This window comes from Balaenoptera borealis (genome assembly GCF_965194805.1).
Source record: "Balaenoptera borealis genome assembly, chromosome: 4".
Classification (NCBI taxonomy): domain Eukaryota; kingdom Metazoa; phylum Chordata; class Mammalia; order Artiodactyla; family Balaenopteridae; genus Balaenoptera; species Balaenoptera borealis.
The window spans coordinates 109,296,774-109,312,406 of record NC_138861.1 but is presented as its reverse complement, the minus strand read 5'-3'; the positions used below and the strand labels follow the sequence as shown (position 1 = coordinate 109,312,406).

Genomic DNA, 15,633 nt, shown 5'->3' with positions numbered 1-15,633 from the left:
AGACATTACAAAGTCTTTGGAATACATGATTCTGAATTCATAGAGTTCCTAGATGAGGGACTTGGGGAAGTTTCTTATTTAATCTCCCTAAATCTTAGTGTCCTCATTTACTGAACGAAGAATAAATGAATAAGTGGATGAATAAATCTGTTTATTATCTATCGAGAATTTTAATTCCAATCCCCTTATGGTCTCCTACTCCTGTGAGTGGTGCTGAATTGTGTAGAACTCTCACGGTTTTCCAAATCCTATTTTACAATGAGACGTTTATAACTTGGGTTTGCTAGTGTTCCAAAGTCATGTACATATGTGTGTATGTGTCTGTGAGTATTTGCATGTGTTTGTATGTTTGTCCTTAATACCCTATCTTGAGAAGCATATAGCATCATGATGGTACTTAAGGTCAAAATGCCTAGGTTGGATCTTGGCTCTGCTACTCACTAGTAATTTTACCTACGACAAGCGGTTTAACCTCTCTGTACTTCAATTTACTCTTTTATAAGATGGTAATAATATCAATGATGTCTACCTCTTGATGTTGTTGTGGGATTCAATGAGTTTATATAGTGATTACTTAGAACAATGTTTAGCACGTGGTATGCTATGTAAGTTTTGGTATTATTGTAGGGGTGGTCAAGGAATGTGATTTCATAGTGTCTTACTCTTAGGGGTTGTCTGCTGATATATAAACATCTTTACCTTATGCATAAGACCTTGCAATTTTGCCTTCAGAGAATATTCTGTATGAAGGCTCCCTCACTCCTTGATGCTCTTTCTTTCTCCATCTTTCCTCATCCTCTTCCAGCAGCTCCACTTTAAGTACCCCTCCTGCTGGTGTCCCACCACCCTCCCTCTGTTGTGAGAATGGAGACTCTGCTCAGATCCCTTCTTTGTCATATAAAGACATAAACACACACATACACATAAATGTACTATAAGTAATAATTCCAGTGTCATTAGGAACTGGTCTCCTCATTAGAGAGAAGAGGTATAAGTAAAATGAATCCTGATATATTTTCTATTAAAAAAATTGTTAGATCTGTCTACTGAAAAAGCCTAGAAAGAATGATCAACCCAGTAGCAATAAGGATCCTTCACATCCAAATTGATGTCTCCAAATAAGATTTATCACTAAAGAACTGGGAATTCTTGGAGAAATGGATGATTACAGGTTTGAGACAGGAAATGCATTAGATGAGTCTGGAATATCTTGCCATGCCAGAAAGCATGGAAGCTATCAAAGGCCCTTGAGGCCATGTTAAAATGACTTAGCAGAAATGTGAGGTTGCTCCTAAGTAGTTCCAATGGCTAAAGATGGAAACTTTAAACATTGAAAAGGATAATAGCTGCAATATATTGAAATACATCAAATATGTTAGAAATCTGTGAACTTATAATGATATTTTAAACAAACACAAAAAAGTCACTGGTTACTTTTGGAGGATTCTAGGGACCCAAATAACTATTGAGAAAATTGGCAAATAAGGGAAAGTGAAGGAAAACATGAAGTATTTATTCTGTATTTCCTTTACTTCAATGTAATTAAATAGTTGGTATGGGAAAGATTATTCTTTATAAAACTATTCCTGCTAATAAATTAAGAAGGAAAATTAGAATTAGAGCATCACTATTTTGCAATTCCTAATGAAATAATAAATACAGATAATGATTATCAATGGCTACTAAAATCATTAGGTGAAATATTATGGAAGATGGATCAGGAGGATAACACTGAAACCCACTGGTCAATCTTAACATCTTGTGAACAGAGGTAATGAGACGTTAGATGCCCCCTGATGGAGCCTCATCATGCCACAAAAAGTGATAAAATTGAACCTGAATGTGGTCAAACCTCTAAATGTAACTGATAGTTTTCAGGAAAAACAGGGGATAGGGGAACATATTAAACACAACCACAGGCATGCACTTGACAAAATCTAGAATGTGGGAAACTCTACTGGCAAAATTATACATTACTTCAACAAATAAATTGTAAGGAAAAAGAAGAGGTAGAAACAGCCAATAGGTACGTATTAATCAATGTAATCAGGAAATGGAGGAATTGTGAACAGATTGGAAATCTGATGATACTATGGCATTAGTGTTAATTTTTTAGACATGATAATGGAATTGTGAACATACCTTGAAAAATAGGCCTTGTTTTTGAGAGATACATACTAAAATATTTCTAGATGAAATAATACAGTATCTGAAAAATGCTTTGAAATTATCAGGTGTTAGAGAGTGGGGTAGATATAAATGAAATAAGATTTACCATGAATTGATAAATGTTGAAAGCTGGAAATGGATACATGGGGTGTCATTATATTCTTCTCTCTACTCTTGTATGTTTGTAATTTTTCCTAATAAATATTTTAAAACCAGACAAAAAAGCAGTGGTGACCATATTCTCTTTTCATTGAATTTCTCCACAGTCTGCTTCCCAAGCTCCTCCTTAAACCCTTTTACTCCTTCCTGCCATTTACTGGTCATGTCCTCTCTATTCATGCCCTAAAGATAGATGACTTGGACAAACTGACTTTTTTAAAAAAGTTAATTTGTATTGAAGTATAGTTGATTTACAGTGTTGTGTTAGTTTCTGCTATACAGCAAAGTGAATCAGTTATACATGTACTTATATCCACTCTTTTTTAGATTGTTTTCCCATATAGGTCATTACAGAACATTGAGTAGAGTTCCCTGTGCTATACAGTAGGTTCTTATTAGTTACCTATTGGACAAGCTGACTTTAATTTCCCTTTTGCCACTGAAAGGTGTCTCTCTGTCTTTTTTGGAAGCCAGCCTCCACCCTCATCCCAGGCCTTGCCTTGCCTCAAAATACATTCACACACATATAGATCCCAAACTTTCAGTAACTTATGTTCCCAACTGTCTCCTTTGCCCCACGTATCCACTCAGCTGGGTTTGGAAATTGTTTCTTTCCTTTCCTTCCCTTCCATGTAGCCAGTAAAATGGAGCTGTGGAGGTATGACATGTTTGGGAAGGCAAGTAGAACTTTTAAGAGCAGTGAAGAACATAAGGTGCTAGAGAAGAAACACATGGGGGGATAATACACACATGGGGTAACGTCTCCATCCTACCCCATCCCCAACTCTCTGTCCCCTCTTCTGTCAAAAGAGAAATATGGGGGTTGGAAAAGAGATATTTGGCATGGTGTCATCTTTTCTAGGGGGGTTGGCCAGAATCATTCTCAGCTGATACAGAGGGCTTTAAAAAGAAAGCCAGCCCAGTGAAGAGGTGAATGAATCATTTGTACAGTAGGGTGACAGACTGTCCCAGTTTGCCCAGGACTGAGGGGTCTCCCAGGACACTGAATTTCCAGCTAAAAACAGGAAAATATCAGACAAATCAGGACAAGTTAGTCAACTGATAGTAAGATCAAGGTTTCATTTCTTTTTTTTTTTTTTTTAGAAGTTTTTTTTTTTTATTTATTTTTTATGGCTGTGTTGGGTCTTCGTTTCTGTGCGAGGGCTTTCTCTAGTTGCGGCGAGCGGGGGCCACTCTTCATCGCGGTGCGCGGGCCTCTCACTATCGCGGCCTCTCTTGTTGCGGAGCACAGGCTCCAGACGCGCAGGCTCAGTAATTGTGGCTCACGGGCCCAGTTGCTCCGCGGCATGTGGGATCTTCCCAGACCAGGGCTCGAACCCGCGTCCCCTGCATTGGCAGGCAGATTCTCAACCACTGCGCCACCAGGGAAGCCCAAGGTTTCATTTCTTAAAAGGAGTATAGGCCAAGTCATGTGGGTGGAGAAATTTTTTTTTTATCATTGGAGATGTCTGTTTTCTTCAGGAGAAAATTAATAATTGCTGCAGTGATAATATGTTTGCCAGAGCCAAAGCTGATGGGAAGATTGGCCTAGATTCAGAATACCCACTGTCTTTCCCCACTGTGCTTCCAACTCATGAGAACATCTTCTATGGTTTTCTACTTTAAAACTAACAGAAACCCAGGCAAATAAAATCTCCAGTAACTTGACTGAGGTCTTACAGTTTCAAAATAACAATATCAATATTACCACTAACAATATAATTACTGAAAAGAGTTTAATATTCCTTTATAGTTGTTTTTGTCTTTAGATGGATGTACAAATTACTGTATTCTAAAAGTCAGTTGAAATTATTTTCTGAGTGGTTAAGCCACTAACTCTAAGCATAATTAGCTTTACTTGCTTTATTTTGCTTTTTGATTTTTAGGATTTCTCATTTTTTAAATTTAAGAACTTTTAGTTATGACAATGGTGGCTGGGAAACAGTTAGCTTGGCCAGAATGGAACTTTGATTCCTTTGCCCCTCCATTCAAAGGTGCCATCCTTTAGTGGGAATAAAAAATGGTGCAGCCACTTGGAAAAGAGTATGGAAGTACCTCAAAAAGTTAAAAAAAGAAATACCACATGATCCAGCAATTCCACTTCTAGAGATATTTATTTATTTGTATCTATATCTATATAGATTTATGTATTTCAATTCTCCAAAAGAATTGAAATCAGGATCTTTAAGAGATATCTGTACTCTCACATTCATTGCAGCACTATTTACAATAGCCAAGATATGGAAACAACACAATGTCCATCAACAGATAAATGGATAATGAAAATGTGGTATATACATAAAATATAATATTATTCAGCCTTAAAAAGGACAGAAATCCTGCCATTTGTGACAACACGGATGGAATTTGAAGGTATAATGAGAAGTGAAATATCCATAGGATAAATATTGCATGATTCCACTTATATGAGGTATTTAAAGTAGTCAAACAAATAGAAGCAAAGAATAGAATAGTGTTTACTAGGGACTGGGGGAAGAGGAAAATGAGGAGTTGCTAATTAACAAGGATAACAATTCAGTTATTCAAAATGAGTAAGTGCTGCAGATCTGCTGTACAACATTGTGTTTATAGATAATAATACTGTATCGTACACTTAAAGTTTATTAAGAGGGCAGATCTCATGTTAAATGTTCTTACTACCAAAACAAACACAAAAAGATACACATAAACTTTTGGAGGTGATGGATATGTCTGTTACCTTGGTTGTGGTGATGGTTTCATGGATGGTTGCCTATGTCCACACTCATCAAATTATATACATTAATTATGCACAGTTTCTTTTTAATTAAAAATAATTTATTTTGGCCGTGCCACGCGGCTTGCAGGATCTTAGTTCCCCAAACAGGGATTGAACCTGCACCCTCTGCAGTGAGAGCACGGAGTCCTAACCACTGGACCGCCAGGGAATTCCCTACAATGTTTTTTTAATATAAATTATATCTCAGTAAATCTGTTAAAAAGAACTCCCATCCTTTGGCACAGAAGCTAATTCTGTGTTTGTAAGATTGGATAGCAGACTCCTTCTTCCTTTCCATAGGGACAGAATAAATAGGGAATATTTGAGGTCCAGAAATGGGAGTTATTAATACAGAGTAAAATGTATGGTTTCCATGGAATGACTTAAGGGGACCATCACACTGTGTCCCAAACTGTGCCAGTGCATATGCACATTTTTCTAGCTAGAGTTTCTGTAACTTTAACCAGATTCCAAAGAGACTTTAATCCAAAAAACAGCTTAGAACTAGTATCTTAGAAAATAGAGTGTCGAAGGACAAAAGGAGAAACTGATAGAAGTGTCTTCTATCAAAATTCAGAAAACCAAACATTCTCTCGATATATAAATTCAAATTCAAAATGTAAAGGTGGGATCAGCTGGTTCCTCAGAACCCCTTTAAGAGCGCCTAAACTGGGAGGGGGTGACAGGTGGTTGTGGCTTGAGAGGTCTCCCCACCTCCTTCAACTGAGAACAATTCAGTGTTTTATCTTCTACAAAACAGACTTGTTTTTTCGTTTGTTTTTTAAAAATTGAGCTATAGTTGATTTAATATATTGTGTTAATTTCAGGTGTTCAACACAGTGATTCAGTATTTTTACAGATTATATTCCATTATAGGTTATTACAAGATAATTGGTATAACTCCCTGTGCTATACAGTATATCATTGTTGCTTATCTATTTTATATAGGGTAGTTTTTATCTGTTAATCCCATATCTCTAATTTGTTCCTTCCCCCTTTCCTGTCCCCTTTGGTAACCACAAGTTTGTTTTCTATATCTGTGAGTCAAAACAGACTTGGCTTTAGGTTTTCTTTTGAAAAATGTTTTCTGCTATTAGGGAAACAAAAGATTGAAAAACCATCCAGCTGTCATTTATAACTGCTGTTGTGGGTCTAAAGAGTTTTATGAATTTGTCACCAGATTTTTGTACTCTCCTTGGAATGATGCCAATTGAGTTAATGGTACAGATGAACGTATTTCCAGGGCAGGAATAGAGATACAGACATAGAGAATGGACTTGTGGACACAGTGGGGGAAGGGATGAATTGGGAGATTAGGATTGACATAAGTACACTACCATGTGTAAAATAGGTAGCTAGTGGGAGCCTGCTGTATAGCACAGGGAGCTCAGCTCAGTGCTCTGTGATGACCTAGATGGGTGGGATGGGGGTGGGGTGGGAGGGAGGTCTAAAAGGGAGGGGATATATGTATACATATAGCTGATTCACTTCATTAGTTAGCTTCAGCAGAAACTAACACAACATTGTAAAGCAATTATACTCCAATTAAAAAAAAAAGTAAATCAGAGTGATTAGAAACACAAACATTGGGTCAACCAGACCTACCTGGGAGTCATCCTTGCCATGTGACATTGGTCAAGTAATTATAACAATAGGATAATTTTGATATCTCCCTCATGGGAACTATTAAGAAGATAGTTCATAGAAAAGACTCACACAGTGCCTAACCAATAGAGATCCTTGACCATGAGCAATGACTACTATTTCTCCCCTGGTTATGAAGAGGGGAGAGAGTCTTCATTCCTCTTTCATTCCCCCTCATCAATGTCTATGTTAGAGCTCTACTCTCTCTGCCCCCAATCACATCTCAGAGAAAGTCTTGCAAATCCTCAGACCCATAGTCAGCTCCCAAGAGACAGTGGAGACTGGAGATATCATTATTCATGCAGCAAAATGAGTGAGTAAGGAAGCACTTTCAGGATGGTAAGGGTCAAAAGAAATGCGGACAACTGTGATAAAGGCAGATTGAGGTTCAATTTAATGGATATTTATTGTGGCCTGAACCAGGATACACAGGGTGGTGACATGTGTTCCCTGCCATTTAGGAGCTGGCAAATGGTAGGTAATCAGGGTGGACACAGGAGTAAACAACATGCCAGGGAGCTCAGAGCAGGAACTGACTGATCCCTAGTGCAGGTCTGAGAAGGTTTCTGGGAGGAAACATTTGAACTTATCTTTGAGGAAGGACAAGAATGATCACAAGTGGGATGGTAGAAGGACAAAGGGCTTCTCAGCTAGTGGCATGGCCAAAACATTGTGTCCTCAAAAATAACAATAAGTAAAATAAAGCAGTAGTAAAGAAAAATCATAGTTAATACTGCTTCTTAAGTGTTACGTACTTAATGAAGCACTTTACATGAATTATTTCACAGAGTTTATTTAGTCCTTAAACAACCCTGTGAGACAAATTTTACTTAAATCCCTATTTTATAGATGAGGGAACAGAACACTTAGAGTGAAGTATCTTGCTCAAGCTGGTAAGTGTGGTACTTTGAATCTGAACTCAGATGTTTATGCTCTTCACCAATGGCCATCATAAACAGTGAGGCTGGTCAACCAGATCACGGCCTGATTATGGCACAATGCTCTGTGAAAGCCATGGAAATAATCCTGGTTCTTCCTTGTAGGACAGAGCTTCTCAACTGAGAGGCACTATTGATATTTTAGCCTGAATAATTCTTCACTGTGTAGGGCTATTCTGTGCACTATGGGACATTCAGAAGCATCCCTAGCTTCTATGCACTAGATGCTAGTGGTACTCTCTCCTCCAGTTGTGAAAACCAAAAATGCCTCCTGACATTTCTAAACATCCCCAGAGAGGCAAAATCTTCTATAGGTGGGGACCACTGTTGTAAGCAAGCTCACACAAGGCACTGGTTTGCTGCTCAGAACAAGCAGAGCAGAAGCCAGCAGAAATTCTTCTGCTGTGCACAAAATTGTCTCTGGCAAACTCTCAGCTTTGAAATTGTTCATCTCAGCAGCTGAGGTCTTGATTTCCCCAGGGTGACTCGCACAGCCCCTGTCTGTGGGAGTTAGTTGGTCATATGTTCTGACGAGGCCCTTCCTGTGTTTGAGGGACGTGTGGCATCAGACTCATCAAAGCCTCCCTGATGCACAATTACATCTCTGCGTTGTGCTTGCCAAAGCATAACAATTGGAACACTTTGATCCAAGGCCTGTTTTGCTCTGACCAGCATCACAAGTTCTGAACCTTAGACTGAATAGTAAAATTGATTACGTATTCCATTTGCTGCAAGCCTACCAGCATATACATCTATTCATCTTTTTATTTCCTGGTCCCACCTCCACAGACAACACTTACTTATGTAACCCTCTTCAAGGCATTTTGCTTGGTGACTAGGGCTTTCCAGAGTAGGTTTTGGTGGTTTATCTATATTATCAGTATCTCTCCCTTTGAAGCAGGACCCTGGATAGGCCCAGGAGGAGGAGTTTTGAAGTTGGGTCTGGACTATAGGAGAAACCAAAACCTCAGAAGGAGCAACAGGAGGAATAGGAGCAATTCCTCAGGGAGGAATAGCGTGGAAGGCCAAAACTCAAAATCAGAAGAGCAGGCCAAAGGTTTCTCCAAAACTGAGATATTGAGCTATACTCTTGGATAGGGGGAGGAATCTGGGGGTGATTGTGCATAACAATAGCTGTCCTTTGAGGTATTATTTGTAAAACTAACATTTAATGGGCATTAGGTATGTACCAGACACTGTGCTTCTCAGAACAACCCCAGGTGGCACACTCTACCATCCCAGAAATGGAGGCAGAGAGTGGTTGAGGTACTTGTTGAAAGTCACACAGCTTGAATGTAGAAGAGCAAGGATGAGAACTCAGTCTGTCTGACCACAGAGCTCAGATACGAACTGCTGAGGTCTGTACTTCTGTTGGAACAGAACATGCTTCTGGGGTTGGGATCTGGGAGGGCTGGCCTAAATTAAAAGACCAGGACAAGGTGAATCAGAAGATTACTCATTCTCCCAGGGGTGGAGCCAGAAAGGAGAGGAAGAGGTCTTTGGTACATATGCTGAAGCTGAGCAAGGGATTTCTGATTTATATACCTTCCAAGGAAGACATGGCTAAGATCCTGAGTCCCTAAATCCTGTCCCATTTCCTACAGCATAGGGTGTATTAGTTTGCTACGGCTGCTGTAACAAAGTACCATACACTGGTATGGATTCTGGTGGCTTCTCTTGTTGTGGAGCATGGGCTGTAGGCACACGGGTTTCAGTAGTTGTGGCACGTGGGCTCAGTAGTTGTGGCTCATGGGCTCTGGAATGCAGGCTCAGTAGTTGTGGTGCACAGGCTTAGTTGCTCCACGGCATGTGGGATCTTCCCGGACCAAAGCTCGAAACAGTGTCCCCTGCATTGGCAGGCGGATTCTTAACCACTATGCCACCATTACCTATTATTTTTGAATGGTCTATTCTCTACTTAATTCTGTCAGTTTTCCTTCATTAGTTTTGTAATTCTCTTGTTAGGTGCATATATGATGACAAATTGTTTGGCTTCCTTATGAGTTGACCATTTTTATTATTATAAAATGTTCTTTTATGTTCTTTTTTATCTCTAATAAAAATATTTGTCTTATGGTCTATTTTGTGTGATCTCAGCATAGTCACTACAATGCTCTTTTGGTTACTGCATGCATGGTATATCTTTTTCCCCCCACTTTTTAAACATTCAGCCTATTTGTATGTTTCCTATAGGTATTGAGTTCATCATTTTCTGTCTTTATTCTGTGTATATGGGGAAGTACACTTATTGATTTTTGAGTGCTATACCAATCTTTCATTCATAAGATAAATCCCACTTGTTCATGTTGAATTATCCTTTCTGATTATTGTTAGATCTAATATGTTCCTGTTTTATAAAGGACTGTTGCATCTCTATTTGTGAAAGCAGTCATCTGAATTTGGAGATTTTTCTTTCCTGTAAAGGTTTTTAATTAAAAATTTAATGCCTTTAAGAGCTATACAGCTGTTTTAATTTTCTCTTCTTCTTGTGTCAGGTTTGGTAATTTGTGTCTTTCAATAAATTTGTCCATTTCACTCAAGTTGTCAAATTTGTTGGCATAGAGTTGCTCATAACATTCTATTATTGTTTGTTTAATTTCAAGAGAATGCTCTTGAAATGTCAAAGGATGTTGACAACCTATTATATTTTTGATATAAATATTTTTGTCTTTTTTTCTTGATCAGTTTAGCTAGAGGTTTATCATTTATATTGATCTTTTTAAACAAGCAGCCTATGGTTTCCTTGATTTTTCTCTATTTTTTGTTTTTTAGTTTCATTGATTTAAACTTTTTATTACTTCCTTTCTTGTACTTTGGATTTCAGTTCTTATTTTTTATTTATTAGTTAAGATAACTGATCTTGGACATGTAAAAAATTTGACAATATAAGCATTTGAAGCTATACACTTTTGTGTAAGCGCTGCTTTGTTTGCATCTCACAAAAATTTTTTTAATAAATATATTTATTTATTTATTTTTGGCCGCATTGGGTCTTTGTTGCTGTGTGCAAGCTTTCTCTAGTTGTGGAGAGTAGGGACTACTCTTTGTTGCAGTGCGTGGGCTTCTCATTGCAGTGGCTTCTCTTGTTGCGGAGCATGAGCTCTTGGCGTGTGGGCTTCAGTAGTTGTGGCATGCAGGCTCAGTAGTTGTGGCTCGTGGGCTCTAGAGCGCAGGCTCAGTAGTTGTGGCGCACGGGCTTAGTTGCTCCGTGGCATGTGGGATCTTCCCAGATCAGGGCTCGAACCTGTGTCCCTTGCATTGGCAGGGGGATTCTTAACCACTGTGCCACCAGGGAAGTCCCCATCTCACAAATTTTGATATAGTATGTTTCATTCATTTTGTAATATTTTCTAATATGCCTTGCTTCAGTTTTTCTTTGAAAAATTGGTTATTTTGAAGTGATTGTTTTCCCAGATATTTGGGATTTTCCTGATATTTTTTCATTTTTTAATTTTTGTTTAATTCTCTTGTAGTCAGAGAAAATAGATTTTATGATTTCCATCCTTTAAAATGTATTGAGACTTTTTAATGGCCCTGCATGTGATATAATCTCAGTGAATTTTCCATGCACACTTGAAAAGTATCTGTAATCTGTTGTTTGGTTACTTGTGCTATAAATGTCAATTAGATCAAGTTGGAGGTAATTGTTGTTTGTCTTCTATTAGAGACTATTCAATTTAATTTATCTATCAACTACTGGAAGAAGAGTGTTGAAATCTCAAAATATAATTGAAATCTATTCATTTCTCCTTTGGTTATATCCATTTTTACTTCATGTATTTTGAAACTGTGTTACTTACGTACCCACACATTTAGGATTGTGAAGTCTTCTTGATAAATTAAACTTTTCATTATATTGAAATGCCCCTCTTTATCACTGTTTTTTGTCCTAAAGCCTACTTTGTCTGATGTTAACATAGACACTCAGTTTTCTTATTATCAGTGTTTCCAGTGTATATCATTTTGTATCCTTTTAATTTTATAATGTAAGACCCTTGTAACAGTCTACTTCTGTTCTCCCCAGGTACTATACTATTATTATGATACAATTTACTTCTACATGTTATAAATTCTATGATATGCATTGTTTTTACTTTTTTCTTTAAGCAATTTCCTTTTAAAGAATTAAAACATGAGGGAAATTTTTATTTTATACAGATAGTTATCATTTAAACTGTTCTGAATTCCTTTGAATAGATCCACATTTCTATATGGTATGATTTTCTTTTTGCCCCAAGAAATTTCTTTAACATTACTTGTAGCGGAGATGTCCTCAGTAAATTCTTCTAGTTTTAACTTATCTGAAAATATTTAAAATCACTCTTCACTTTTGAAAGATGTTTCACTGGATTTAAAATGACATTTTTCTCCCTTTCAGCACATTAAAAATGTTTTATTGTCCTCTGTCTTTTATTGTTTGTGATATGAAATCTGTAGTCATTCTTATCTTTGTTTTTCTGAATGTAATGTGTCATTCTTACTTATGGATTCTTTGAAGATTTTTTTCTTTATCACTGGTGTATAGCAATTTGATTATGAGGAGCCTTGGTGTGGATTTCTTTGTTTTTATTTTGCTTGGAGCTTGTTGAACTTTTCAGCTGTGTGTGTTTATAGTTTTCATCAAATTTGCATAAAATTCCAGCCATTATTTTTGTAAATATTTTTTTCTTCCTTTTTCTTTTTTTTCAGACTACAGTTGCATTTATATTAGACTTCTTTATATCACCCCTTATTGTTATTGGGGCTCTGTTAATTTTTTCTGCCTTTTTTTTCTCTTTGTGCTTAAATTTGAATAGTTCCTATTGCTATGTTTTCAGATCATACTGATTTTTTTCCCCTGTTGATGTCTAATCAGTTGTTAATACCATGAAGTGAGTTTTCCATTTCAGATATTGTATTTTTTCAGGTCTAGAAGGCCCCACTTGTTCTTTTATATTTCTCCTATTTCTCTTCTCATCATTTTCATGTTTTCTTGTAAACTCTCATATATAAATATAACTTTAAAATGCCTTCATTATCTATGTCATTTCTGGATCTAATTTTATTGGCAAAGAAATTCTTGTGCATAGAAAAAGCTCTGCAGTTTGCTCTTTGTATCAGTTAGAAATGCATTTAGCTTCAAGTAACTGAAAAATGGACTAAGTGCAACTTAAATAAATAGAGGTTTATTTGTCTCATAAGATATCTGGTACTAATTCAACAGCTCAATAAAGTAAGGATTATTGTTATTCTTTTAGTTGTTTTACTTATGTTGGTAATCTCATTGTTCCAAGAAAACTAAAAACCTCTAGACATCACAGTTGTATTCCAAGTAGGAAAAACATCATGCTTCAAATCTATATTTTTTTCCTGAAAGTGGTGGTTTTCTAGAAATTCAACCAAGTGATTTTCCACATTATTGTCCAGGACTGAGTCACATGACCTCTTCTAGACTAACCACTTGTCAACTCAAACAAAATTACCACAACTGGTTCAAGCCAATGATAAATCTTCTTCTTGGACTCCTAACTAATTGGACTAAACTAATTGAGGCTCTGATAGCAGGGAGATGAAATGTGGGGAAGAGACAGGTGGTGTTGCCCATGCTCTGTGGTGGCAAAATGTCAAGTTCACTATCAGAATGGCATTTGATCTGATATGGTAGGAAATTTGGTGGGAGAGAAGAGAGGCAAGAGTAATGTGTGTAGTCTCTAATGTTATCAAGATTCAAACAAGTAGAGATTCAGAAGGAAATTATGAGACTTTTTGGAACTGTTTAGGTTCTGGGGTCTTTTATGCACATAGAGGCAATTGAATGGCAGAGTTGTGTACTAGCTGAACTGTCTGGTGGCACACAGCGTAGGGAGAGTCACAGTAAATGGAAAAACAAAATGAGACTGGCAAAATCCTGTTTCTTGAAAGTTTTTATTGTGAGCTGTTATTTATTTTATTGAATAACTTAACCTCTCTATGTTTCAATTTCTTCATCAAAAACTAGAAATACAGCTTTTGTGGGGGATTAGGAGAGACACTTATCTAGCTAAAAGTAGCAGTTCTCAAAGACTTAGGTGTCAGGGCCAATTTACACCCTTAAAAACTATTGAGGACCTCAAAGAGCTTTTGTTTATATTTGTTATAGCTACTGATCTTTACCACATTAAAAATTAAAACAGAACTTAAAAATATGCATTTATTAATTCATTAAACATAACAATAAAATGCATTGCATGTTAAAATAAATAACCTTTTAAATGAAAAATAACTATATTTTCCAAAACTAAAATAAAAGTGAAAAGACTGACATTGTATTACATTTTTGCAAATCTGGTTTAGTAGAAGACAACAGAATTTTCCTATTCATTTCTTCATTCAATCTGTTGTCATATCACATGACATGTAGGGTCTGGTGGAAAACTCCATTTTACACTTATGAGAGAATGAGAGTGAAAATGTCAAATAATGTTTTAGTATTATTATGAAAATAGTTTTGATCTCACAGACTCCCTTGAAAGTATCTCTGGGGGGGTCACTGGACAAATATTGAAAACTATTGATCAAAGGGCAATCTAGGGGGGAAGTGATAAAATAGGAGATTGGGATTAACATATACACACTACTATATATAAAATGGATAACTAACAAGGATTTACTGTAGAGCACAGGGAACTCTGCTCAAAATTCTGTAATAATCTGTATGGGAAAATAGTCTGAAAAAGAATGGAGAAATATATCTATCTTTCTATCTATCTATCTATCTATCTATCTATCTATCTATCTATCTATCTATATCTGGTTCACTTTGTTGTCACCTGAAACTAACATAACATTGTAAATCAACTATACTCCAATAAAAATTTTTTACAAAAAGGAAAATAGGCTTTTCCTCTCCTGAGTAAACATGGGCAAAGGTATTAACTGAGGCGTTTGTGCCTCAGTTATGTCATCTGTAAAATAAAGTTAATAATACTGCCTATTTCACAGGACTGCTCTGAGGTTATATAAGTTCTCTTAGAATAGCATGTGGAACTTAGCAAGTACTCAGTGTCAGTTAATATTACTCCCTAGTGAATACAACAAACAGTTTTTCCTTCTGCTTTTTCGTTAGAGTAGAAGGGACCTTTGAAACATTTTGAGGCAAACCTCTAGCTTTATTTAGAGGGGCCCAACATTTGGATAGAATGACCCCTTTGAGAAGTAATGATGAAAGCATACCATCCACCCATCATTTCCGCGGTGATAGTCTCACATATTTCTTGCAACAAACTGTGATATGGGTGAGGCATAAGTATTATCCCCATTTTTACGTACAAGGCAACTGAGACTCTGAGGTTAAATGACTTGCCCAAAGTCGGAAATCTCTAAAGAGAATCCTTACCTTCCTACTCCACATCCCGTGCCTTTGAAGTTTCCGCCCTGCCTCCCCGTTCTGATTTTTGCACATTAATATGTATGTAGGGCACCTGCTCCCCGAGAGGCAGGTTCACCTGCATCAGGGTTTGAAGTTGGTGCCTGAAACTTGTTTTTATTAAGGATGGAAGATTCACTGAATAGGCAGATGGACTTGAAGGCCTTTACATCGCTTTGGGATAAAGATGTTGGGTGAGTGTTATTGTCCTTGTGTTCATAATTTGATCAAAAAAGCAAAAACTATGCAGAACTGACCCTAAGAAAATGAAATCTGAAAAGAGGGCAGTGGCCATCAACTCTGGGTCAGAAGACCTCAGGCTTATTCAAATTTTGATTCAGGAAGTTACTATGGGTTGAGGAGAAAACGTCTGCCTGAGACATTAGTGAATTCCACAGCTGACCTCAGTGTCGTAGGAGGCTGGGAAAGTATGTGTAGATTCAGTATCATTAGCAGAGGTGACGATGCACACACAGTGATTCCTGGGATTATCCTGCAGGCAGGAAACTGGGGGAGAAAAGTAAAACTGCTAATTAAACATTAAAGGCTCTGTAGAAAGCCTGCTGCCTGGCATTATTAAT

The 15,633-nt window shown here is 37.1% G+C and overlaps 1 long non-coding RNA gene across 1 annotated transcript in view; it reads left to right on the top strand.

Annotated features, from left to right (window-relative positions):
• LOC309627530 overlaps positions 1 to 14,406 on the top strand; it is a 439,048-nt gene extending 424,642 nt beyond the window's left edge. Inside the window, exons 2-3 of the long non-coding RNA XR_014243794.1 lie at positions 2,570 to 3,404; positions 3,726 to 14,406. This is a non-coding gene — a long non-coding RNA (uncharacterized lncRNA). The remainder of the gene's footprint in view (positions 1 to 2,569; positions 3,405 to 3,725) is intronic.
• The last annotated feature ends 1,227 nt before the right edge of the window (positions 14,407 to 15,633 follow it).